The sequence below is a fragment of the Vicugna pacos genome, chromosome 16 (genome assembly GCF_048564905.1).
Source record: "Vicugna pacos chromosome 16, VicPac4, whole genome shotgun sequence".
Classification (NCBI taxonomy): Eukaryota; Metazoa; Chordata; class Mammalia; order Artiodactyla; family Camelidae; genus Vicugna; species Vicugna pacos.
The window spans coordinates 45,468,574-45,493,329 of record NC_133002.1 but is presented as its reverse complement, the minus strand read 5'-3'; the positions used below and the strand labels follow the sequence as shown (position 1 = coordinate 45,493,329).

General features: G+C 44.7%; 1 long non-coding RNA gene across 1 annotated transcript in view; it reads left to right on the top strand.

Moving 5' to 3' along the window:
• Positions 1-24,317, top strand: part of LOC116283681 (uncharacterized) — a 33,765-nt gene extending 9,448 nt beyond the window's left edge. Inside the window, exons 2-4 of the long non-coding RNA XR_012059729.1 lie at positions 1,187-1,280; positions 17,396-17,525; positions 23,118-24,317. This is a non-coding gene — a long non-coding RNA (uncharacterized lncRNA). The remainder of the gene's footprint in view (positions 1-1,186; positions 1,281-17,395; positions 17,526-23,117) is intronic.
• Positions 24,318-24,756: the final 439 nt, after the last annotated feature.

The window sequence follows — 24,756 nt, the reverse complement described above, 5'->3', positions numbered from 1 at the left end:
GAGCTTCTCTGATTGTGAATGCTTGTTTCATTCTGTTTTTGATGAACTGTTAACTAATTTGCATTCTCTCAGAAAAATCTCTTTCACTTGAATTCCCCAGATACCCCAACCTCTTTGTCATTGCTGGCTCTGGAGATATTTGGAAACACCTCCGCCAGAGGCGTTCATGCAGCACCCTTAGTCAGATTTTCATAATCTGTTTGAGGCTTGCTAAATAATGCTCTTTAAAGTGTAATATGATGAAATAATCAAACCCAAGTAGGTCTTTGTGGCGATCTCAAAGCCAAAACCTTCTGAATGATCTCCACAACCACTAGTGGGACTGTAATCACCCACGGCTTGTCAGCTAAACACACAAACAATTTGCTTGGTGGTTGCAAATATAAACAAATGGACATTTCACAAATGAGCTCTTTCTGCCAAGTAGATGGGCAGAGGTTGTGGGCTGTGGTCAGAGGGTGGGCGGTGCCTCGAGGCCCTGGGGCAGAGAACCTAGGATGATAAGAGGGATGAGGTTGGGGGTGGTGGCAAGCAGGGCTGTGGGCCACAAAGGAGCATCTGAGAGCTTGGAAAATGAGAAACAAAAAAATAAGGCCATCCATTAATGATTAAATCCTTGCGTTTTGAGATCTGATGGAAATTAACTGCTGATCATCAATTACTAAGGGCCTACCATGTACCAGGCACTGATTTAGGCATTTTGAAAGTAGTAACTCAGTGCTTCTCAAATTAAAAGTTTTTGAAGACCCCCTCCCTCCCCAAAGAGCTTTTGTTTCTGTGGATAATATTTGGAGCTGTGTTGTTGAATAACTGGCTTTCTGGGAGAAAAAAAATCCTGATTTGTAGTATTTGCCAGTTCCCATGGTGTAAGTACTTCCACCGTGGCCAATTTTAAGATTCCCACCTGACGTAACCAAATGTGAAAGGAGAGAGATGTGCACAATCAGCTCTCCCAAGCCAGTGACTCCAGCCCATTGCTGGGATATTTATCAATATTTAAGATATTAGAAATTAAAATTGAGAAAAAATGTAAACTATGCATCCATTTAAAATACTAACAAACCCATTATATGTTAATCCAAATCACATCAGTTGTGAAAATAACGGTTATTTTCCAAAATAAAAAATATTTCGTGAAAAGGATGACATTTTAAAAAATATTTTTGCAATTCTCTGTAATGTCTAGTTTCATCGAAGATAGCTGAATTCACACATCTTCTGCAATCTGTTGTGATGTCACATATCATATGGTCTCTGGAAAACACTGGAGGGCAATAAAGGTAAGTAATGTTTTACTATTACTATGAAAGTAGTTTTGACCTCTTGGACCCCCAGACAGTCCTGAGGACTCCCAGTGGTCCCTGGACCACCCTTTGAGAATTGCTGTACCAATGCATTTACTTTTTCCAAGCGGCCCAGTGAGGCAGGTTTCTTTCTTATTTCCTTATTTTACAAATGAGGAAACTGAGGCACAGAGAAGTTAGGTAACTTACCTGAGGGCACTAGTTAGAAAGTGGCAAAGTCAGGATTCAAACAAAATCAGTTTATAGAGATGGGACTGAGTTGGTGCCTGTCATTAGATGTGTGATCTTGGAGAAAATTAGTCTCTCTGAGTCTGAGGTATTGTCATTTGATTAAGCCATTGTGACCCTCTGGGCTTCATTAGACTTGACTTCCTCCCTAACACTCAGGTCTCACTGATGGGCCCCTCATCTGTGCTTCCTTAGCGTTCCCTCTTTTTTCTGCCCACATACCACTTTATCCCACACTGTTGTGGCATCATTTAATTGTCCCCATTGGACTGTACACTCCATGAGGGCAGATACTGCATCTACCTTGATTACAATTTTTTTTTAATGGAGATACTAAGGATTGAATCCAAGACCTTGTGCATGCTAAGTAAGCATGCGTTCTATGACTGAGCTGTACCCCCAACCTGATGACAGTTGTTTTATCAGGGTCTGGAACAGGTGCTCGAAAATCTTTGCTGAAGAAAGAAATTAATAAATAAATGCACAGACATTTCACACGAAGGCAGGATGAGTCCCTCCTACCCAGGGTTCTCCTCTGTGGCTCCAGGGAGGGAGGGAATGGGCATAGAGGAGGGGAAGGGGGTTGTAAGCACTTACATACACTTGCCCAAAAGTGTTGCATCATCATAGTCACAGAAGGAACCACAGGCTACAAAAAGCCTCTTCCTAAAATCTCCAAAGCCATTCAGATCACCTCCTTTTTGCCTGCAGTCACCGCTACTCAATCTTCCCATCAGTTGGCATTCAGACACTCAGTTTAGCAGTCCCTCCTGATAGTTTTCATCCTTCTAGAAAAATCTCCATTTCCTCCTGTGGTGCTGGAGAGGGATGGGAAGCTCTCTGCCTCTTCCTTTCATATCCCAGGCTTTGTATGTTATCAGCAACCCCCCTACCCTTTTCTGTAAACCTTTTTATTTCATCACCTGTAGAAAGGGTCAGACACATAACAGTGAAGGTGTTCTTGTTCCAGCGTCCCATACCACTTGATGCCTAATTAGTGGCTGCATTTCTGGAGGCTCGTGACGCTGGGGAGATAGAGCCTGGCAGGTGGGAACCAGCTAGGTGGAGGCCATCTCCTCGGGCTGGAGCCTCTCAGCTTCCTCTTTTGCTATCTATATATGGTCCTTTTCAGCAGTGTGACCTTCTAGGATTCTCAGAAGCCGCTGAAGAGAAGTGTAATTGTGGGGGAGGGGGGGAAGCAGCACAGAGACAATCAACCAGGATTCTGCCTGGAAGGTCATGGAGCTGAGCCCTGGCACCAGAGACCTTTAAGAAGAAGCAAAAAGGAACTGAGAAAACAGCCAGGAGTCGGCTCAGCCTGGAGTTCCTGGAATTCTGCTTTGTGTGTGAGCTTCCCGTGGCTGCCAAGGAGCCTTCTGACTAACAGGAGATGACACTGGGAAGGGAGAGGGCGGGTAGAGAGACAGCTTGGGCTGATGGCTCTCCTGGGCACTGTCAGCTCTGCAGACTGGCTCCAGGTTTCCTCCGGGAGCTGGGAGCCGGGAGCCAGGAGGGTGGGTGGCTGCCTACTCTATGAGAGGTGGAGAAAGTCTACAAGTCAGGTTCTCCTCCCACCCAGGATCAAGCTCTCTGCCCACCTGGTCTGCAGCCGGCAACCAAACTGAGGCCACTGTCTCCCAAAGGCCAGCTTTAAAACATGGCCTTTACCCAGAAGGGAACACCTGACCCCACGACCATTTTTATGATTCAGTACTTGTCATCTTGGAAGGCATCTAACCTGGCCTGGGCCACAGGACTGATGGGTTTCAGTAGGAGCAAGGAGGAGGAGGGAGCAGGAGCCCCAGTGGGGTTGGGGTGGGGTGGGCTTTTTAGCAATGGATACAAATGGAATCAGAATTATTCCTTGGGTTGCAGACAAACCCAAGGATCTTTTTTCCTCCCTCCACCCAATGTCAGTGCAGGTGAAATCTTGCTCAAATAAAAATCAAGGGTAGCCTTGGTGTACTGTCGCCTTCTCACACTCTACCCCAAGAGCCATTCACACACCTGTCTCTTCCTCTTACACATCCGAGCTCCCAGTGAACGGAGGGTGGGTCTGTACTCCCCTCTGTATCCTGGTGTCCTGCCCTGGGCCTGGCACACTGGGAGGGCTCCGTAGGTGTTACATGAATGAATGAGTGAATGAATAAATGAAGCCACAAACATGAAGAACTATAGTCAAGGATGGGGTGTTGTTGGGAGGAGGCAGTAAATTCAGGAGGAGCTACAAGCAAAGGCAGACTGGGAAGAGGAGGTGGCGAATGCATGTGTCCCGCTGCTACGTACTGTGTTTTAAAGGGCTCCAAGCAGCTTCTCCTCCTCCTTCTCCTCCTCTGACCCCCAGCTGCCCTGGTCTCTAAATGCTCAGATAAGATAGTTAATCCATCCATTCAACAATTATTTATTGAATGCCTGAGTTCTGCAGGCTTGGGAATGAGACTTCCACATTGCCTGCCTCAAGGGGCACCCAGTCTAGTGTCACTAAATAAGTAATAGCAATGAGCTGTGATGAGTGCTGTGACCTAGTGGGTCTCATGTTGCTGGGGTGACTGTACAATTTGGTCTCCTAACTAGGACACTATTGAGAGTAAAAGTGATTGAGTTCCCCAGGAAGCAGATTCTCAGATGATGATTCGTGTGTAGAAGGTTTATGAGGAATGTTTTGGGGATCGACACCTGCGGAAAGGAAAGGACAGAAGCCAGACTGGTCAGAGGGAGAAGTTGAGATGGGATACAATTTGCATGAAGCCCTCAGCCAACCCTGCAGGGAGCCCAGAGCTGAGATGGCCCTTCGGCATCATCTCCAGCTGGGGTGAGGGGGCCTAGCTGGTCTAACATCATGTTGACCAGTCACTGGATACTGGCGGCCTCTGGAAGGAGGTGTGACCTTGGGTGAGGCGGTTTACTTCCAAGGCTGAGGCAATGCCTGAAGAGGGCTGACAGCTGAAGGCATCTTCTGGTAGCATTCCCAGCAACTAGGGATTTGGGTGGTGCCTCACCGCATCTGCCACAGGGGCACTGACGACAGCCACATCAGGGCAACAGGTATAAACCAAGCTGTCTCAGGTGCCCCCAGCAGGAGCACCTGCTGGGCGTTTCATCTGGAACCCTGTATCAGTGCAGGATGGCGTGAAGTTCCAGGCAACAGGAACAACTTCAGGGCTTGTTCAACCTGCAGCCTCTTTATCACTAGCCCTCCTCCTTCCCTTCATCTGTTTCCTTTGCATTAGAGGACCATTCGAGGCTTTTACATGCATTGTATCATTCACTTCATATGCATCATATCACTTAATTTGCAGTGAGGTTGGTATAATTATTATTCTCACCTCCAGATCCCGACCATCCAGAAGTCCTTTCACTGTGACCTCCAGAACAAAGCCCCAAACCGTTCACTTTCCCCATCTCTGTCTCTTTCCTAACTGCGGACGTTGTTTTGATTTTGAACCAAGATGGCCAACATTATGGAGCTGCTGAAAAGACAGGTGACAATGTGAACAAAAAAATTTAGAAGACCACCAAAGGAGCCTCAAGTAGAGCACATGAACTAAACGAATTTCAGGAAAGCCACAAATGTGATATTTGATCTGAAATATCATCACATTACCTGAAAGTTGAGAATATTCTCTCTCCAGAATAAACTGAGAGGCAGGAGAGGACAGTGGTTAGCGACATGGCTGCAGAGGTCAGAGGGCCTGGGTTCCTGTAATCTCGGGCCAGCTTCTTGACTTCTCTATGCTTCAGTTTCCTTGTCTGTGAAACGGAGGTGTTGATAACAGAACTATTACACAGGGTTGTTAGGAGAAGTAGTGAGTCATAGGGATAAGACATTTAGAATAGTGCTTGGGACACACGGGAAACGCTTCTCCAGGGTTAGCTATTGATATTACCCTGTGGGCTACCAAAGATGGTCCACGTTCAGCCTGGCAGATGTGACTATTGGTACTCCTCCTGGTCCCCATCTTCCTTCTGCTCCTGTCTCCAACATACCCTACCTCACTCCCGCATGGTGTCATTTATCCATTCAACACTTCTTGAGTGCCTACCCTTGAACCAGGCACTAAATTCTTGTTTTAGTCTTCTGCATCCCACAAGTCCCACCTTAGGCTTGCTTTTGCTGGGGATGGGAGACCCTGTCCCTGCCATTTCTTGTTCATGCTCAGGGTCATCTAGATGTAAAGCCAGTTTCCACATGGCCCAGATACCTCTTGTCCTCCCTTTTGGACCTCCAGCTGCTAGCTGGGAGAGAGCGTCATGAATGACCCCATGGCTCCTCCTTCTTAGACTCAAGAGGGTCAGTGGGAGGGGAGGCCCTTTGTAGCATGAGACCCTGCTCTCTCATGTGACTGCATTCTCCATGTGGCTGTGGCCTTGTGTACTCCTGGCCTGTGCCTCCTTTTTCTGGATGTCTCTCCTGATGTCAGGAAAGGCCCTAGAAGGGATGAGGGGTGGGGGGCAATAAGCCAAAGACAGCAGGGGGCAGAGCAAGTAGAAGAAAGAAGTGAGGCCAAGTGAAGCAAGAGGGCTTGAAAAGGAAGAAGGGAGGGAGGATGCTGATGACATTTGACATGAGTGAATGCATTGATGCCTTAATCTGAATAATAGTCCTGTGAGGTTAGTCCTATTATTTATCCCCATTTTACAGGGGAGGAGACTGAGGCAAAGATGGGTTATGCAACTTGCCCAAAGCCTTATGGCTTGTAAGTGGTAGAGCTGGAATTTGAGCTTAGAGAGTCTGACTCTACTCCCTGGATGGAGGACGATGCAGAAATTCCAAAAGGGCATCCTGAGGAGGGCTTGCACCTGACATACAACAGGCACTCAGTGACGAGTGTTGAATGGATGAGAGTTCCAGGGTTTGAGGTTGAAGGTGATGAGCTGACTCTTTACATAAATCCTTGGTGTCTGTTGGCACCGGCTAGTGAAGCATCTTGTCCTCCCCACCCTGTAATTCCTCAGCCGCCTTGATCAGGGCCCCCAAATCCATCAGCCAGAGGGAGACCTGGATTCACCAGCTGTGTGAGGAGGAAGATGGCTGTGGTGTGGGCACAGCTTGACATCAGTCACTTCCCACCCCTGGGACCAGAGGCAAGGAATTTAGCTTCACTTTCCTCTGTCAGAAAATAGGAATAGTAGGTCTGTCCTCACAGGGTTGTTGTAAAGATGAAATTGCACAAGGGCAGGCCCCACACAGGGCAAGGAGGCAACAAACAGACACTCTTATACTGCGGTTCTTAGTCACAAGCCCTGCTGCACAGATGGCTAATTGGGTCTTTATGGTTGACAAAGCCCTTTCTGCTCCCATCTCAGCCTGACTTGGATCCTCTTAGCAGGCAGGCAGGCACTGCAGAACCTCCCTGTCTATTTCACAGATGAGCAAACTGAAGCCCAGGAGGTCAGAGAGGCCTTGTGGAGGTCTGTGGAGGTCTGTGGGGGGCTGTGGGGGGCTGTCAGGAAGAGAGAGTGCCCTCTGGGTCCCAGAGCCCAGTGTGCCTGCCTGCCGGCCCCTCCTCCCTCAGCTGCTGAGCCCATCAGCACAGCAGGGATCTGCTGGCCCATAACTGGTCCCCGTGTCCCTTTCCAGCAGCAGACTGACCTCGTCCTTTGGAGAAAAACAGGAAGCTGGGCTCTGCCAGGAATCAGAACACACCCTTCCTCAGCTCTGGATGGGAGGGAGGATGCTGCAATGGTCGGGAGCACTGGGGACAGGGCACCAGACAGCGTGTGAGCGAGGTGCGGGCTCTGCCGGCCAAGCCAGGGTGGCCTGGACCTCACCACCTTGCTGAGGGACTTGGCTCAATAGGCTGGGCTTGCTCTGACCTTACTTTGCTGAGCACCCCCAGGGACCAAGAGGATGTGGGAATATGGGCCTTTCTCTCCCATATGGGGACAAAATTGTGAGACACCAGAGCCACATACGACTTTTGCCTTTGTGGGCTCCTTCCTCCATAAAAGATACTGAAAAATATATGATACAACTGAGATAAAGAACAAGGACCTACCATATAGCACAGAGAACTATATTCAATACCTTGTAATAACCTATAGTGAAAAAGAATCTGAAAAATATTAGATAAATATATATGTATAACTGAATCACTATGCTGTACACCTGAAACTAACACAGCATTGTAAATCTACTATACGTCAGTTAAAAACACACAAACCTATAATGAAAAAGAGTATGAAAACGAATATGTGTTCTATGTATGACTGAAACATTATGTTGTGCACCAGAAATTGACACAACATTGTAAACTGACTATACTTCAACAACAACAACAAAAGAATTCCAGGAAAAAAAAACCCCACACACACATCTCAAAATAGATACATATGATATGACTGCCTTGGTATGAAAATGAATATAATCCAAGATGGATTCATGATTATACATTCATTATTTTATTCAAGTTATCTTTTGATTTTAAAATAAATAAAAATGAAAACATTGGCATGGGCCCCTGAAAGTACTGTGGGCCCTGAGCCTAAAAGATAAGGCAGCTCTGTAGGGGAAGCTTCTCGTGTTTTCCTGTCCCGCAGAGGCTGAGCTCCCCCCAACATGACCCTGAAGCACGGGGATTAGCGCTGAAATGTTAGAGGGGAATGCCTGGCTCAGCCTCGAAATAGAGCCTCGCTGAGCCTCAGTTTCTCTTCTGTAGAATAGGGAGATGAGACTCAGATCCTGTGAAGTGTCTGCCCAGGACCTGCCTGGAGGGCCCCCTCCCTCTGCCGTTTTCACAGTGTGTGTGAGCCTCAGAGCCCAGCTGCAAGGTGCCTAGCTTTGGGGTTTGTTTCCCACATCTTTAACTTCCCCCTCCTCTCCTGTCTGTCCCGCGTGGACCCCTCTGTCAGAGTCAGACCCAAGGTAACAATGCATCTAATGAATCATGTGGATCCAGCTCACAAACCACTTCACCCCATAACCTCATCAATCCTCACAACACCCCATGAAGAATGTCTTATGTGATTATTCCTCCTGATTTCTCCGAAGGGATAGTAACCATCAGAGGTTAGGTAACTTGTCCAAGGTCACACAGCTGGCAGGGACAGAGCTGAGAAGAGTTAGCTCTGTCTATTTTGACCTCAGTTGGCTCTGTTAAACCTGACAACCAGTGTGTGTGTGTGTGTGTGTGTGTGTGTGTGTTGGCTTTTGTGACAAGGTAGGTAGCAAGGATTGGACTGACTGTGGAAGGGCTCAGGACCTTGCTGGGATGTGCTGACAGGGGGTTCATAGGTATAACAGGTCTCTTGTTGTCCCTTATGGGGTCCCTGAGGATCTGGACTTTTGTCTTTGCCCTGCTCCAGACACACCCCTCCCTCCCCCCTCCGCCCTGTGCTCCTGCTCCTCTTACTAGCTGGGTCCTTACTGGCAACATAGTTAGGCACCTACTGGGTGCAGAACCGAGGGAAGAAAGTGGCTTAAGATCTGCTGCTATTTTATATTAGAGCTCTAGAGCCATCTTTAATTTTTTAACTTGTTATTGAAAAACAATTTCCTATCTTCAAATATACATAAATTCACAAATAGGAATATATTAAAAAGCTGACACTCATGTTAGATTTCAGTTAAAGAAGTCTTAGGCCCAAGATGAAGAAGTCCCAGCTCATAAATATTGTTTAAGTATAAAAGCTGACTACTGAGTAGTGTATAAGAACTGTTTTTAAAGACTTTGAGAGAGAGAGTGAATTTCCAGCTGGCAGGGATGGTTTGGGTTAAGGTTTTTATTTCTGTGATGTTTCTAATTAAAAACTTCCAGGCTCCTCTAGCTGAATTGGGCCACTTTGGTATGTCGTTATTTTGGTATTTCCTAAGAATCTGAGCTGGGGCCAGATGACAAATGTACTCCTCAGCCCTTTACCCATGGACTCCGTGGGCTTGTGGCCTGAGATACCACTGGTCCAGACCCTCCTTTGCCAGAGGAAGAGGCTGGAGGGGGCAGATCACCCAGCTGGTAGGTGCTGAGATGGAGGGTGTATCCACTTGCTGGGGGTGGGGGGGGCGGGTTCTTAATGATCCAAATCCAATCCTGTCACTGTCCTGCCTGAAGCTCTCAGGGGCCCCCTCTGGCTCTCCCAGCAGCCCACTTGTGCCCCTCCCAGCCCAGTGGGACCATGCCCCTTGCCTGCTGGAACCAGCTGGTTCTTATTCCACATCTCACTTCCTGCTTCTCTGGCTGAAGCAGGCTCACTGTTACTCCCTGTTCCAGCCTCCTGGTGGCCTTTTTCACAGCCTTCAGCATCTGGAAATGACCCGTTTATGTGCATAAGTGTTTGAGTAGAGTCTTTGAACTGAGTCCTTCTGCCTCACTGGGCTGTAAGCTCCCCGAGGGCCAGGTGTTGTCCTGTCCTACACCCAGCGCACAGCCCAGTGCCCAGCCCACAAGAGGCACCAGGGAAATAGTTCTTGAAGCAATTATTATATGTAAGCATACAGTATTAATAAAATAGGATAATGACTTCAACAACTGTTTACAGAAAGATAGGCTTAGGAGTCACACAGACCTGGGTTCATGCTCCATCTCAAGCAAGTCTCAGGTTTGTCATCTTCAAAGCGTGGGTAATAATCCCACCTGGCTCACTGGGCAGCTGTGGGGAAAGTGAGATGACACTTAGCAGAACGCCTGTTGGGGCAGAGCACGTGCTGAACAAATGCAAGGAGAGCAAGTTGCTGTGATGGGGGTTCCCTCTGATGACGAGGGTGGGTGAAGGCCCCGGACACATTGTACAAGATCGCACAGCTTTGTCTATGTCAGTGGTGGACATCCATTACAACCACGGCCGTTCTACCCTATGCTGGCTCCATCTGATTTAGAGTGGCTTTACTGCCATGGTTCCCAAACTTGGCTACATGTTGGAATCAAAGAGGGAGTTAAAAAAAACTCCTACTGCCTGCGTTTGGCTCCAGAGCTTCTGATGTAATTGACCTGGGGCATGACCAGGACATCAGGATTTTTTTTTTTGATAGAGGTCCTGGGGATTGAACCCAGGACCTGCTGTATGCTAAGTGACTTTACCTACCACTGAGCTATACACCCCCTACCCAACCAGCTGGGACTTTAAGAATGACCTCAGGGGATTCTACCATGCAGCCAAGGGTGAGACCCCGCTGCCTTACCCCAGGTGTGACTTCAGTGGCCTCCTACCTTCTCACCACCTTCTTCCCACCTGCCTGAAATTCAGACACAGCACAAAGGCTTTCATGGCATGATAGAGATAAATGGCTTAAAATGCAGAGAATGAATTGAGAGAAAATGGCTGAATCTCTTTCCTGCACATGCTCTCTCAGTCAGCTGTCAGGTTCTTTTCTGACTTCCTGGCAGGAAGAGGATTAGAGCAGAGGGGCTGGGCCCTGGGAGTTGGAAGCGAAAGGGAGAGAGGATCTGGTGTCTGGAGACCCATGTCCTAACCTCAGTTTTCCCACCATCTAAATATGGACAAATCACCCCTTCCCTCCAATCTAGGTCTCAGTTCCCTCTCCATGAAATGACATTCCTTTGAAAGTCAGCATCTTGGAGCTAGGGCCAGTTCCACAGTCCCTAAGAACCAGCCTTCCAGCAATCCTAAAGCCTGATCATCCACACTGACTTCTTAGACTCTAGCTTGCCCTGCTTTCTGAAGTTTATTTAACACAAGTGATTATAAAGCTTAATTCCCAGAAGACATCATTGTACTTTTGACGTTATGAAGCAACTCGTAGTAAACTTATGAGGTGATGATAAGTAGAGGTCATGGGGGGATCAGCTTTTTATTGCATAGATGAGAATCTTCTATAATCAGCTGGGGGCTTATCTGCAGTTAGATGTTGCCTAAGAGAGTGAACTCATTTCCTCTCGAGCAGATCAACAGGGAGCTACTGTAATAATTTTTGCACAAGTTATTTAAAGGGAGCCCCATTCTTTTTCCTGTGGCCACCAATTAACTGATGAGATTTTGTAGTTCCTGGAAAAAAAGAGGAAATGGAAGTTCCAAGGAAGAGACAGGAGGCCTAACAAGCTCTTTTAATGAGACACAGAATAAGCAGGTTGAGGTAGGGAAATACCTTGGAAGCAGCCTGGAGGGTAGGCCCTGGAAGGTGTCCCTGGGCAACTATTCTTGCTTTTCAGATCTTTTTCCAAGGTCAGGGCCGAGGACCTCCCAGCCACAGAGCCCAGTCAGTCTCCAATTATTGCACAAATCACAGACATCTAGTGCCAGCCCAATCAGGCCCAAGCCCAACTTTTTTGAATGTTAAAACTTCACATTTGAGGTCAAGCTCTGTTGGACACAGCGAGGAAGGGTATTTGGGAAAGGACAGACTTTTCCCAGAAACTCTCTGACACCCAGCCCGCCTCTCCCCAGTTCAGATTTGGGAGCACATCCAAAGGCACCATCATGAAGATGGCTCAGATACCCCGGGGAAGCTTCTAGATGACATGTATTTAATCACCTCAGAATATACATTGTCTGAGTCTCCTTGTGTCTAGCACTGAGTTAGATGCTGTAGGAGCTGGGAGGTAAGGAAACTTGGCATTATCCCTATGAGTGGAACAATTCTGTGTACCAAGCACTGTGGATTCAGTCTGGGGAATCAGACATGGGAAAGACCTGCCCCTATTCTGGAGGGGTTCATAGTTCATGGGAGAGACAAACAACAGACCTGGCTCAACTCTCCTGCTCCAGGACTAGACCCCTGCTGGACAGACCCTGGCTCTTTGTCCCACACACAGTGATCATTAACCCTCTCTGCACTATTGCTCCCTCCCATTTCCCACTGGCTGCTTAATGGGCTATCTGATCGACCCATCCTCCAAATAATAATTTATCTTGATTATTGTGTTTTTTGGCACTTCCTGAAATTTTTGCTCTTGAGACAAATACCTAACTCATCTAACCCTAATTTAGGCCTGGACAGACCTCTGACATGGCCACACTATTCAAGCAGCTGCCGGTCAGAGGAGTGAGTGCTTGAAACAAAGCCCTGTGAGAGTTCAGAGGAATACTGAGTAATTCTGGGGGCAGGTTTCCCAGAGTGTGCTCTGTGAAACATCAATCCTGTGAGGTGCTCCTCCCCAAAGAAAAGATTTTGTGGGCAAATAAGTCTGGGAAACAGTGCATACTTTAGCTTTCCCTTTAGAAATTCACAAGGGACATGAACACACTGAAGGTTCTGAGACCCCTGTATGAAGAAATATGACTTTCCTAGCCCATCCTCTGTGGCTACTTAGCTGGGTCTGCTTGGGTAGGTCTGTCAGTGTTTCTTACAATGAAATGAGAGGCACTCATGTCAGAACCTCTTGGGGAGTGCTTGTCAGAAATACAAAGTCACCAGTCCTGCTGCAAACTTTCTGAGTCAGTGTCTCAGGAGCCAGGACCCAGGAATCTGCTTTGAACGAGTTCCCAGTTGATGGTGATGCATGCTCAAGATGAGAACCTCAGATAAACCTTCCCAGGCCTTGGCTTTTTCTCAGAATGTTGTAAAGATCAAGAGATAAGCTTGACCAAAAGATCAGTCATAAAGAAACCTAGACACTTCTAACTCATTCTATGAGGCCAGCATTGCCCTAATAACAAAACCAGGCAAAGGCACCACAAGAAGAGAAAACTACAGACCAATATATATAATGAATATAGATGAAAAAATCCTTAACAAAATACTAGCAAACCAAACCCAGCAACGTATCAGAAGGATAACATACCATGACCAAGCGGGATTTATCCCAGAAATGCAAGATTGGTTTAACATCCAAAAATGAATTAATATAGTATACCATATCAACAGAATTAAAGATAAAAGCTGTATGATTATCTCAATACATATAGAAAAAGCATTTGACAAAATCCAACACCCCTTCATGACAAAACACTCAAGCTAGGAATAGTAAAGAACTTCCTAACTTGGTAAAAGGCATCTACAAACCCCACAGTTAGCATATTCAATGGTGAAAGACTGAATGGTTTCCCTCTAAGATCAGGAACAGAACAAGGATGTCCCCTCTTGCCTCTCCTATTCAACACAGTACTCAGCAAAGAGTAGAATGGTGGCTGCCAGGGGCTGAGGGAGGGGAAAATTGGGAGCTGTTGTTCAATGGGTGTGAAGTTTAACTTATGCAAGTTGAGTAAGTTCTAGAGATCTGCTGTGTATAACACGATGCCTAGAGTTAACAATACTATATTGTGCACTTAACATTTTTAAGAGGGTAGATCTCATGTGAACTGTCCTTACCAAACCAAACAAAAGGACACAAGGAAACTTTTTGGAGATTTATTATCTTGACCATAGTGGTGGTTTCATGGGTGTATGTGTATGTCCAAATTTATCAAATTGTATAATCTACATTTTTTGTATGTCAATTATACCTCAATAAAGCTATTTTAAAAACCACATAAAATTGGAGGCTCTAGTCAGGGCAATGAAGGAAGAATATAAAGTAAAATTCATCCATATTGGAAAAGAAGAAGTAAAACTATATTCTCAGATAACAGGATCTTTTATGTAGAAAATCCTAAGGAATCCACTAAAAACTATTAAAATTAATAAGCAAGTACAGCACAGTTTCAGAATATTAAACTCAGTTGTACTTCTATACACTTGCAATGAACAACCTGAAAATAAAATAAAGAAAATAATTCCATTTACAATAGCCTAAGAATAATAAAATACTTAAGATAAATTTAACAAAAGAAGTGCAAACTTTATACTCCTGAAAACTACAAAACATTGTTGAAAGCTGTTAAAGAAGATCTAACTTCTTTAATAAATGAAAAGACATCCCATATGTGTGGATTAGAATGCTTAATACTATTGAGATGATAAATTTTATTTACAGATTCAATGCAATTCTTATTGAAGTCTTAGCTCTCTTATTTCCAGAAATTGTTTCTAATATTCATATGAAAATTCAAGAGATCCAGAAGTCAAAACTATCTTGAAAAAGAATGGAGTTGGAGAACTCACAATTCCCAATTTCAAAACTTACTGCAAAGCTACAGTAATAAAGACAATGTGGTACTGGCATAAGAACAGCTATAGAGATCAAAGCAATTGAATTGAGAGTCCAGAAATAAACCCTTACATTTATGGTCAATTGATTTTTTGGCATGGATGTCAAAGCAATTCAATGGGGAAAGAATTTCAATATAGATGCTGGAACAACTGGATATCCACATTTAAAAGAATAAAGTTGGATTCCTACTTCACACTATATATAAGAATGAATTCAAAATGGATCAAAGACCTAAATGTGAGAGCTAAAATTGTAAAACTCTTAGAAGAAAACAGTATAGGGATAAATCTTCATGACCCCAGATTAGGCACTGGCTTCTTAAATGTGACACCAGAACATGAGCGACAAAAAAAAAAAAAAAAAAAAAAAAAAAATCATTAAACTGGATTTCATCAAAATTTAAAACTTTTGTACTTTAAAGGATACCACCAAGAAAGTGAAAGACAACCCATAGAATGGGAGAAAATATTTGCAAATCATGTATCTGACAAGGGCTTAGTACCCAGAATATATAAAGAACACTTAGAATTCAATAATAAAAAGACAGATAACCCAATTTAAAAATAGGCAAAGGATACCATATGATAGCACTCATATCTGGAACCTAAAAAAAAAAAGAAGACAAATGAACTTAAATATAAAACAGAAACAGACTCACAGACATAGAATACAAACTTGTGGTTGCCAGGGGAGAGGTGGGTGAGAAAGGACAGACTGGGAGTTTGAGATTGGTAGATGCTGATGGGTATATATAAAATGGATAAACAAGTTTATACTGTATAGCACAGGGGAATATATACAAGATCTTGTGGTAGCTCACAGGGAAAAAGAATATGAAAATGCATATATGTATATTCATGTATGACTGAAAAATTGTGCTTTACATCAGAAATTGACACAGCATTGTAAACCGACTATAACTTAAAAAAAAATAGGTGAAGGATCTGAATAGACATTTCCCTCAAAAGATAGAGCCAATAAACACATGAAAACCTACTCAATGTTCTAGTCATAAGGAAATAAATGCAAATCAAAATGGTAATGAGATACTACTTCTCACTCACTAGGACAGTAACAGCAACAACAGTGACAGACAGTAACCACTGTTGGTGAGGATGTGAAGAAGCACGTTGCTGCTGGGAATACAGATGGTGCAGCTTCTTTGGAAAACAGTTAAAAACTCATCTAACCCTAATGGAGTTCCCAACAGACCTCTGACTAATGGCAATGCAAACACAAGCAGCTGCAGGCCAGAGGGATGAGTTCCTCCATAGGTTACACACAGAGTTACCATATGATCCAGTAATCCCATTCCTAGGTTTGTACCCAAGAGAATTAAAAACATACATTCATGCAAAAACTTGTGCACAAATGTTCATAGCAGTATGATTTAGAATAGCCCCAAAGTGGAGACAACCCAAATGCCCATCAACTAATGAATGGATAAATAAAATGTGGCATATCCTTATAGTGGGCTGTACAATGAAATATTATTCAGCAATAAAAAGGAATGAAGTACTGATTCATGTTATAACATGGATGAACCTTGAATACAGTATGCTAGGGGAAAGGAGCCAGACACAAAAGGTTACATGCTGTATAATCTCATTTATATGAAATGTCCAGAATAAGGAAATCTATAGAGACAGAAAAGTAGATTAGTGTTTGCTTAGGGCTGGAGCGAGGGAATGGGGAACAAATGCTAAAGGGTATGGGGTTTCTTTTTGAGATGATGAAAGTTTCTAAAATTGACTCTGGCAATGGTTGTACAACTCTGTGAATATACTAAAACCCACTGAGTTGTACACTTTAAATGGGTGAATAGCATGGTATGCAAACTATATCTCAATAAAACTGTTACAAAAAGAAAAGAAACCTGGAGGTGGAACTCCAGTTGCACCCTCTGACTGATAAAGTTCGTCAGCTTAGACACAAACAGAAAGAGACCAAGTATGAATCATTACCTACAGCCTCTTGCTTCCTCTTGCTTCCTCAGTAGGTTTTCCCTTGCTTTGCGCCACTCACCCATGACCACACTTGTGGACCTAGCATAGGAACCCTGGTTGCAAACCCTAGGCTGGTGCTCCATGTGGTCCTTGGTTTTGTTGCCTCTGCCTAATTTTCAAGATCTCATATACCCCAAGAAACATTTATTTAGAATCTGTGTTCCGCAAAGCACTTTAAGGAAAAGAAATGCAACCATTGCCTTCAATTTCTTGCAGCCTCATAGGAGAGATAAGACCTACCATTTAGGATCCACTCTGTTGATGTAAGAGAAAAACCCAAAATACCAATGGCTTAAACAAGATAGAACTTATTTTGCTCACACTAAACAGAAGCCTGGAGGCGGGTAGTACAGGGCTGGTACTGTCTGTCCTCGCGGGGTCAGTGGGAACCCAGTCTCTATGTTTTTCTGTTTTGTTCTAGCACATGATTTCCCAGCCCAAGGGTCACTTCCTGGGCCAGGATGGCTGCAGAAGTGGGTTGAGAGTGAATGGGAATTGGGTAGAGGGAGCAAAGAAATGGCACAGTATTTGGATGTTCATATGGGGTCTAAAGAGGAATTTGAAAAGACAGGAGATAGCAGAGGCAAGTCAAGTGACCTGATTTGGGAGAATTTAGTGATGACTGGGGATAGACCACCTCAGGAGTCCAGTTCTTGAGAAGATGAAAGGGGATGGCATCTATAGTCCATGTGGAGCAAATGGTCTTGGAGAGGAGCAGGGACACTCTTCCAATTTTCACAAGAATAAGCAGAACCTGGTACAGATGGAGCAGTGGGGAGATGAGGGTGCTCCTGAGGGATTACTTCCATCTTCTAACTGAAACTATCTTCCCCCCAGCCCACTATTTATTTCTTTTGTCCTTTCTTTTTACAAGCATTTATTGAGCACCTACTACATGACTACTGTTCTGGGGGCTGAGGTTACAGCAGTGATTAAACAGACAAGAACAACTCATGGAGCATACATTCTCCTGGGAGAAGAGAGTCAACTAATAAAGTGAATAAGTAAGTTTTATTGATGTTAGAAGGTAGTAAATGCTACAGGGAAAACTAAAGCAGGAAAGGAGGTAGGGTATTTTGGTAGGAAGGAAGGAAGGAAATAAGAAAGAGGGCTGTGGAGAAAAGGTGATGGGGTGACTGGATTGGAGATGTTGGAGCATTGGTGCATTGAGAAAATGAGAGTCAGAGCTGGAGGGAAGGGTGATGGGATGCCCGAGATCAAGATGTCAGAGGTAAGACAAGGTCTAGAATGTGCTATGAGAATGGGTGGCTGAGTTGGTGTGGAGGAAAATACCTTTGGAGGTGAGGAGGTCAAGTAACTGAGGCCAGAGTCTTGAAAAATCATCCCTGTGGATGGTGAGGTCACGAAGGTTGACAGAGTGTGGGAGTGACGTGGAGTCTGTGCTTGGTGCTAAAGTTCCCAATGAACTAGGAGGCTGGTCAGGAGGCAGGTGGTTGAGCTGGGGAGAGGCATGGAGGGTGGGCCAGTTGGTATGAACTTTGGAGGAAGTAGAGTTTTTAAGGGAGACAAAAAGAGAAATGACTTTGAAGGAGCAGTGGAGAGTAAGGGAAACACCTGCCCGCCCCCAACTCCTGGCTCAGAGGTGCTTGGGATATGACAGAAAAAATAGCTTCATCTTGAGCAGGAGACAGTATCTCAAGGGATTGTTTAGTTTCCATTAGGGCCAGGAGGTAGGGAGAAATTTCTGGAGGAGATTGAGGGTACAGTAGAGTGGGAGTTCCAGGAGCTTGGGAAGGGTTTGGAAGGGTGAGGAGAAAAATTGAGTATCTTGGGACGAGTGTCTGTGATGATGGATCAACAATGACTTCTTTCAGTGAACAATGTGAACAAGGATGTGGGCCCTAATGGGATAGTCTCAGTGGTCTCTTAGAAGGAGGGAAATTGGTTCAGATTGTGCTGATGGAGATTTGCTTGTTTTGCTTTTTTTCCCAAAACATTTATTATGAAAATTTTCAAACATACTAAAAACTTTAAAAAAGGATTGTATGTGAGCTCTCATATACCTACTACCTAGATTCTACAGTTAACATTTTGCTCTGCTTAATCACATGTCTAAGTGGGGAGGATATAGTTCAAGTGGTAGAGTGCATGCTTAGCATGCATGAGGTCATAGGTTCAATCCCCAGTACCTCCTCTAAGAATAAATAATAAATTCTAAATAAACCTAACTACCTCTTCCCACCAAAAAATAAATAAGATAAATAAATTTTATTAAAAAACCACAGTAATTATTTTTAAAAAATCACACATTTATGTATCTCTCTTTCTCTCGCCATCCATCCGTCCATCCAGCCACACACTCATCCATCTGTCATTCCATTAAAAAATATTTTGAGTCATTTCAAAGAAAGTTACAGACATCAGCATATTTTACCCCTAAATACTTCTGGATATCTATACTTAAATAGAGTTCAATATCTGTTTATCTTTTTCAGGTAAAATTTACATCCAAGAAATGCACAAATCCTAATTCTACATTAGGTGAATTTTGACAGATGCCTGTACCTTTATAACTCAAACTCCAGGGAAGATGTAGTACCTTATCATCGCCCCAGAAAATCCCCCATGTTCTTTCCCAGTCAGTCCCTCCCTCCTCCAACCCAGCTAGCCACTATTCTGATTCTTTCACCATAGACTAGTTTTGCCTGTTTGAGGACCTCATATAAATCAAATCATATTGTATGTACTTCTCTGTGTCTAGCTTCTTTCTCTCAGCATAATGAGAGATTCATTCATGATGTTGCATGTATTGGTAGTTAATCCCTTTTTATTGCTAAGTAATATCCCATTGTATGATTGTATCAAAAGAATTACTTATTCTCCTGTTGAGAGTCACTGGAGTGGCTTCTAGTTCTTAGAGATTATGAATAAAGTGCCAGTGAACATTCTTGTATGAGTCTTTTTGAAGACGTATGCTTTCATTTCTTTTAGGTAAATACCTAGAAATGAAATTGCTGGATTATGGATGGTTTTTATTTTAAGAAACTACCAGACCTTTATCCAAAGTGGTTGTACCATTTTACATTCTTACCAACAATGTATGAGAATTCCGGTTGTTCCGTATCTTTGCCAACATTTCATGATGTCACTCTTTAATTTTAGTTATTCTGGTATATGTAGGTTAATGCCTTGTGGGTTTTATTTTGCATCTCCCTGATGACTAATGATGTTAAGAGTTTTTCACATGCTTCTTAGCCATTTGTATACCTTCCTTTGTGAAGTTTTATTCAAATCTTTTGTCTGTTTTAAAAATTGGATGATTAATCTTTTTATTATTGATTTGTAGGGGTTCTTTATATATTTGGCATACAAGTCCTTTGTCAGATATGTTTCACAAATATTCTCTCACAGTCTAAGGCTTGTTTACTTTTCTTAATGGTGTATTTTGATGAGCAGAAAATTTTTATTCTTATGAAGTCTATTTATCAATCTTTTAAAAAATAGTTATTGCTTTCTATGCTCTATTTAAAGATATCTTTACCTACTCCCAAGTCCCCAAGGTAGTCTCTTATGTTTTCTTCTAGAATTTTAGCTTTTGATTGAGGTCTATGATCCATATCACATCAACTTCTGTGAATGGTGTGAGGGAGGGAATAAAGTTTATTTTTTTCTACATGAATTTTCAGTTGTTCTAACACCATTTGTTGAAAAGACTTCCCTTTTCCCTTCGGGTTTCTTTGGTGACTTTACAAAAATATCAAATGACTGTTTAATTGTGGGGCTATTTCTGGTTTCTCTATTCTGTTCCATTGTCTATTTCTTTACCCTTATGACAGTGCCACAGTGTCTCAGTTACTGTAGCCTTATAAGTCATGAAGACAGGTAGGGTAAATTCTCCAATTTTGTTCCTCTTTTTCAAGATGCTTTGGGTACCCTAAGTCCTTTGCCTTTCCATAACATTTTTAGAATCAATGTCAATTTCTACAAAAGCATCTGCTGGGATTATGATTGAAATTGAGTTGCGTCTAAAAATCATTATGGAGGGAACTGACATCTCAATAATATCGAGTCTTCCATTCCACAAACACATCGCTCCATTTCTTTAGGTCTTCTTGAATTTCTCTCAGCAATATTTTGTAGTCTTCAGTGCAGAGGTGTTACACATAATTTGTGACATTTTTTCCTAAGTATTTCATGCTTTTTAAAAATGCTATTGCAAAGGGAAAATTTTAAATTTCATTTTCTATTGTTGGCAGCAGAGCCGAATGCCAGAACAGTGACAGAAAAGACAGCCCATCAGGAGAGCCGAGGTGTGGGAAGTGGGGTTGGGGGCGGTGCCATCTATTTACAGGCAATTGTAGAGGGTCTAGGAGGCCATGTGATGGGAGGGATAAAGAGGCACAATGTAGTGTGGAAGACCGACTTCCTTCCTCTATCCTGTTCCTGAGAAGGGATGTTCTTCCCTAACACTCTCCTGGGAAGAGAAGGCAGGGCAGTGCCAAGGGGCCTTGGGAAAGTGCCCGTGTGCTCCTCCCAACCTTCTGGGCTGGGTGGCGCCATTTAACCAGCCCTCTGCTGGGGCTGCTGCCACCATGGGCTGGGATGAGCGTGGCCTCTGTAGGCAGGTAAGCTGGCCTCAGTGGTATAGGTGGCATATTCTGCTCTTTCTACTAGAAGCTGCCACAGCCTCTGGTCCTTTGCTGGGCCAGCCTGCAGGGAGGAGAGAGAAACTGAAATACCTGGGGTTTACTCTTCTCAAAACAGCCAAACTCCTGGGCTGGCTTTCAGCTCTCCCCGACCCTGGACTGCCACCCTCAATGGTTTCTCTAGCCCCATTTCTTCGTGTCGCCCCACCCAGTTAGAGAAAGCTGCCCACACCTCTTACAAGAGCCAAAACTTCCAACTCATGCTCTGAGGAAAGATTTTCAAGGAGAAAACTCGTCTAGCCCAAACTCTACCCATTCTAGGTCTTGTCTCTGTTTCATGGGAAAGGGTGTGGGAGGGGAAGAAGGCACGGGAGCTGCCCTTGCTAAGCAAACAGGCTGTTGGAGGTGGGGCAGTGGCCATGCCCAAGGGGGCTGTTACCCTTCTGTACTCCCCGCAGTGCTCCCAAAGCCACTTCCAAAAAGGTGTATTTACCATGCTTTAAGACAATGCTTGTTGCTGCAACAAGTAAAGCCCCAAATACAGTGTATTTCTTTCTCACCCATGTACCAGTTTATAGCAGCTGTTCCTGGTTTGCAGGTTCCTCCGCGCAGCGGTTTAGAGTTCAGGCCTTTTCGCATCATGAGGCTCTACCACTCCCTGTTCTAATAGTCATCCTTGGCACCCATCTAGTGGGAGGGAAAGAAACCCTGAGGAAGGCATAACCACTTCTCAGAAAAGCTTTGGCAGAAATGAGACACGTACTCCTGGTCACATTTTATCGGCCAGAGTCTGTCACAGGGTCACACTTAAGTGCAGGGGAGCCTGGGAGATGTGGCCCCTGGCTCCACAGCTGTTTCCCAGTGACAACGTGACTCTGGAAGGGAGAACTTGGATTTTGCTGTCCCTGCCAGAGTCCCACTGCATTCTAACCAGTCTTGTGACCTTGCTTTGCAAACTGTAGAGGGCTGTTTGCATGTGAGGGGTTGTCCCCACCTCATACCCAAACTGGGCTCCCCATAGCTTCCTCTGTCTCTGACGTTGCTTTCTACGTCACTTAGCCACCCCAAGCTCCCCCTCCTTCTAAGACACTTGCCTAAATCTGACCTCCTCCAAGGAGCTTTGGAGGTCCTCCAGGGACTTTAATATCCACACTATTCCAAAGTCTTCCATTCTCTAGGGACCCTGTTTGCCATTAACATGAGCAGGATAAACATTTAGGGGCACATCTCTTTCTTTCTCACCTGCTCATAAGGCTTCACATTCCTTCAGCTGAAAGACCAAGACCTTCTGCCTACAGCCAACACCGATGCCTCAGACACGCATGCCCCTGGGAGAGGAGGCAGAATTCTCACACCCTGCGGGTCCTTATAGGTCCTTTTCAAGGGAAAGGAAGGAGAGCAAGGGGACCCTGGGCTGAGCAGAGAAGGGGGCCAGCTGGAGAAAGGGAGGCTCCAGGCCTGATGCAAGCTTTGATGATGTCTCAGCTATATTTTTCAATCATATGTTGAGCATCGTCAAACTTTTCTGAACAAGATGAAACTAATCAAGTAGTGTCATTTATTAGTGCTTACTGTGTGCCAGGCCTTGCGAAGTACTCAGCGTTATCTGATTGCTCTTTCCAGCAATCTAATGAGGTAAGGACTCTTGTTTTATTCCTGTTTGACAGATGAGGAAAGCATGGCTCAGAGAAATGAACTTTCCCAAGGTCACATAGCTAGGGAGTAGAAGAGCTGGGTTTAAACCTGGGTAATCAACTTCACAGTCTGCGAACTCCTCTGTGCCTCCATCTCCCAGGATGCCAGTGTGGCAGAGGCACCTAATGCTCATTGAATAGCCAGGTGTTCCTCCGTACTTCCCAGCCTTCCTTGTGGTCAGGTTGGAGACATGTGACTATGATCTATCAGCTGTGAATGGAAGTGATGTGTGACATTTCTGGACCAAGGCATTAAGTGCTGTGTCTTACTCTCCTGTTCTCTCTTTTCCTTTAGTGATGATTATAGAGGCCGTGGCTTGAAATGAAGGAGCCACTAGGAAGAAGATAGCCTGGATCAGTGGTCATCGTACAAAGGACAGTTGACCTGGAGAGCTGTCCCACCTGCTGCAGCTTTGTCTAAACAAGAAATATGCCTCTGTTGTGTTAAACCACAGAAATTTGAAGATTAATTTGTTACCGTAGCATACCATAGCCTCTCCTGACTAAGACACTATTTCAATATTGGCTATTGACCACATAGTATCCCTCAGATACTTTGTTTTGTGAACTGTATTGTGCCCAAAGTAAGAATGATCGCCCAAAGACAAGCTCCCAGAAGCAGGTAGGAGAATACCGAGGTCTTCCTGAGCCCCCTGAGCTCCAGCAGCCCCCAGGCCTGGCCTCTCGCTTCAGTTCCTCCTTTGCCCACGTCAGCCATCTCCCTGTTGCTGGTTTCCAAAGCTGCTCGCCTTCGGCACAGCCCCTCTGTCTCCACCCCCAGCAGACAGCTTCCAGAGGCTAGGGCCCAGACACCACTGGCTGTTCTCCAGATGCTGGCCAAAGTGCTTGGAAGTTTCTCTGAGCATCCCGTTTTCTTTCAGATGTATCCCTGGGGATACAGAGCTCTCGCAATCAGGGCAATCACCGCTTTCTGGCCCCTGCTGACCTGGAGCCACTGGCTGTGTGTCAGGCAGGAAGCTCAGGGCAGTGTAGCCCACTTTTAGTTCAGGCCTGGGGAGAAAGTGAGGGTTTCAAGGCATTGGGCTGGCTCCTGGCTGGGATGGGGACAGCCCAGGCAGTGGGAATGTTCACTTCTCATCCGGAGAGTTCTCAAACACGCATCTCTGAGCATCTCTGTGGACCTGGCCCTGTGCTTGGTGCTGTGGGAGCACAAAGGCAAGGGGTCCTGGCCCCTGGCTTCCAGGGGCTTCCATCCTGTAGGCTCAAGTAGGACATTAGCTACAGAAAACCAGAGCACAAGGGAGTAAATCAGGCGGGGATTTTTCAGTTGCAAGTAACTTGACCTCTAAAGAGAAAAGTTTGTGTGCTGCTCACTTCTGAGAGTAATTCAGATGCAAATGTTATTTTCTGAAATGTTAATTTTTTAAATATGTTTCTGGTGTGTGTATGTGTATGCCAGAATTAACATTGACTCCTCAGATTTTCTGATTGCCAAATTCCAAGGAAGTTTATCAAAGCTGAAATCTTTTCTCTTCTTTTCTTTTCTTTCTGTGTTGATCCCCTAAGTTAACTAGTGCCCTAACTCCATGCTTTGAGTTATCCATCACTGAACCAATCTCAAAAAGGGAATATTTTGTCCCCATGTCTGAAGGGATTCCAGCTTCAGGATTAGCTAGATCCAGGTCCTTGTCACAAGTTATCTGAAACCTGCACGACTCTGCTTCTCTCTTTGACTTCATTCTTGGAGACTCTCATACTCCTAGGACTATCTCCTGGGATTATCAGCCCCACATGAAAGAATGGGCTCATTTCCTGGTCACGACAGAAAAGCCCTTATTTAACTGACTCTGATTGGGTCACAGGCCCATCCCTGAACCAATCTCTGTACTGGTTGGTGATGGGGATGACGGTGGTTGGAGAGAAGATGCGATGTTCTGACTCCTCTCTGGATCCTAGAGTGAAGCCAACTTTTT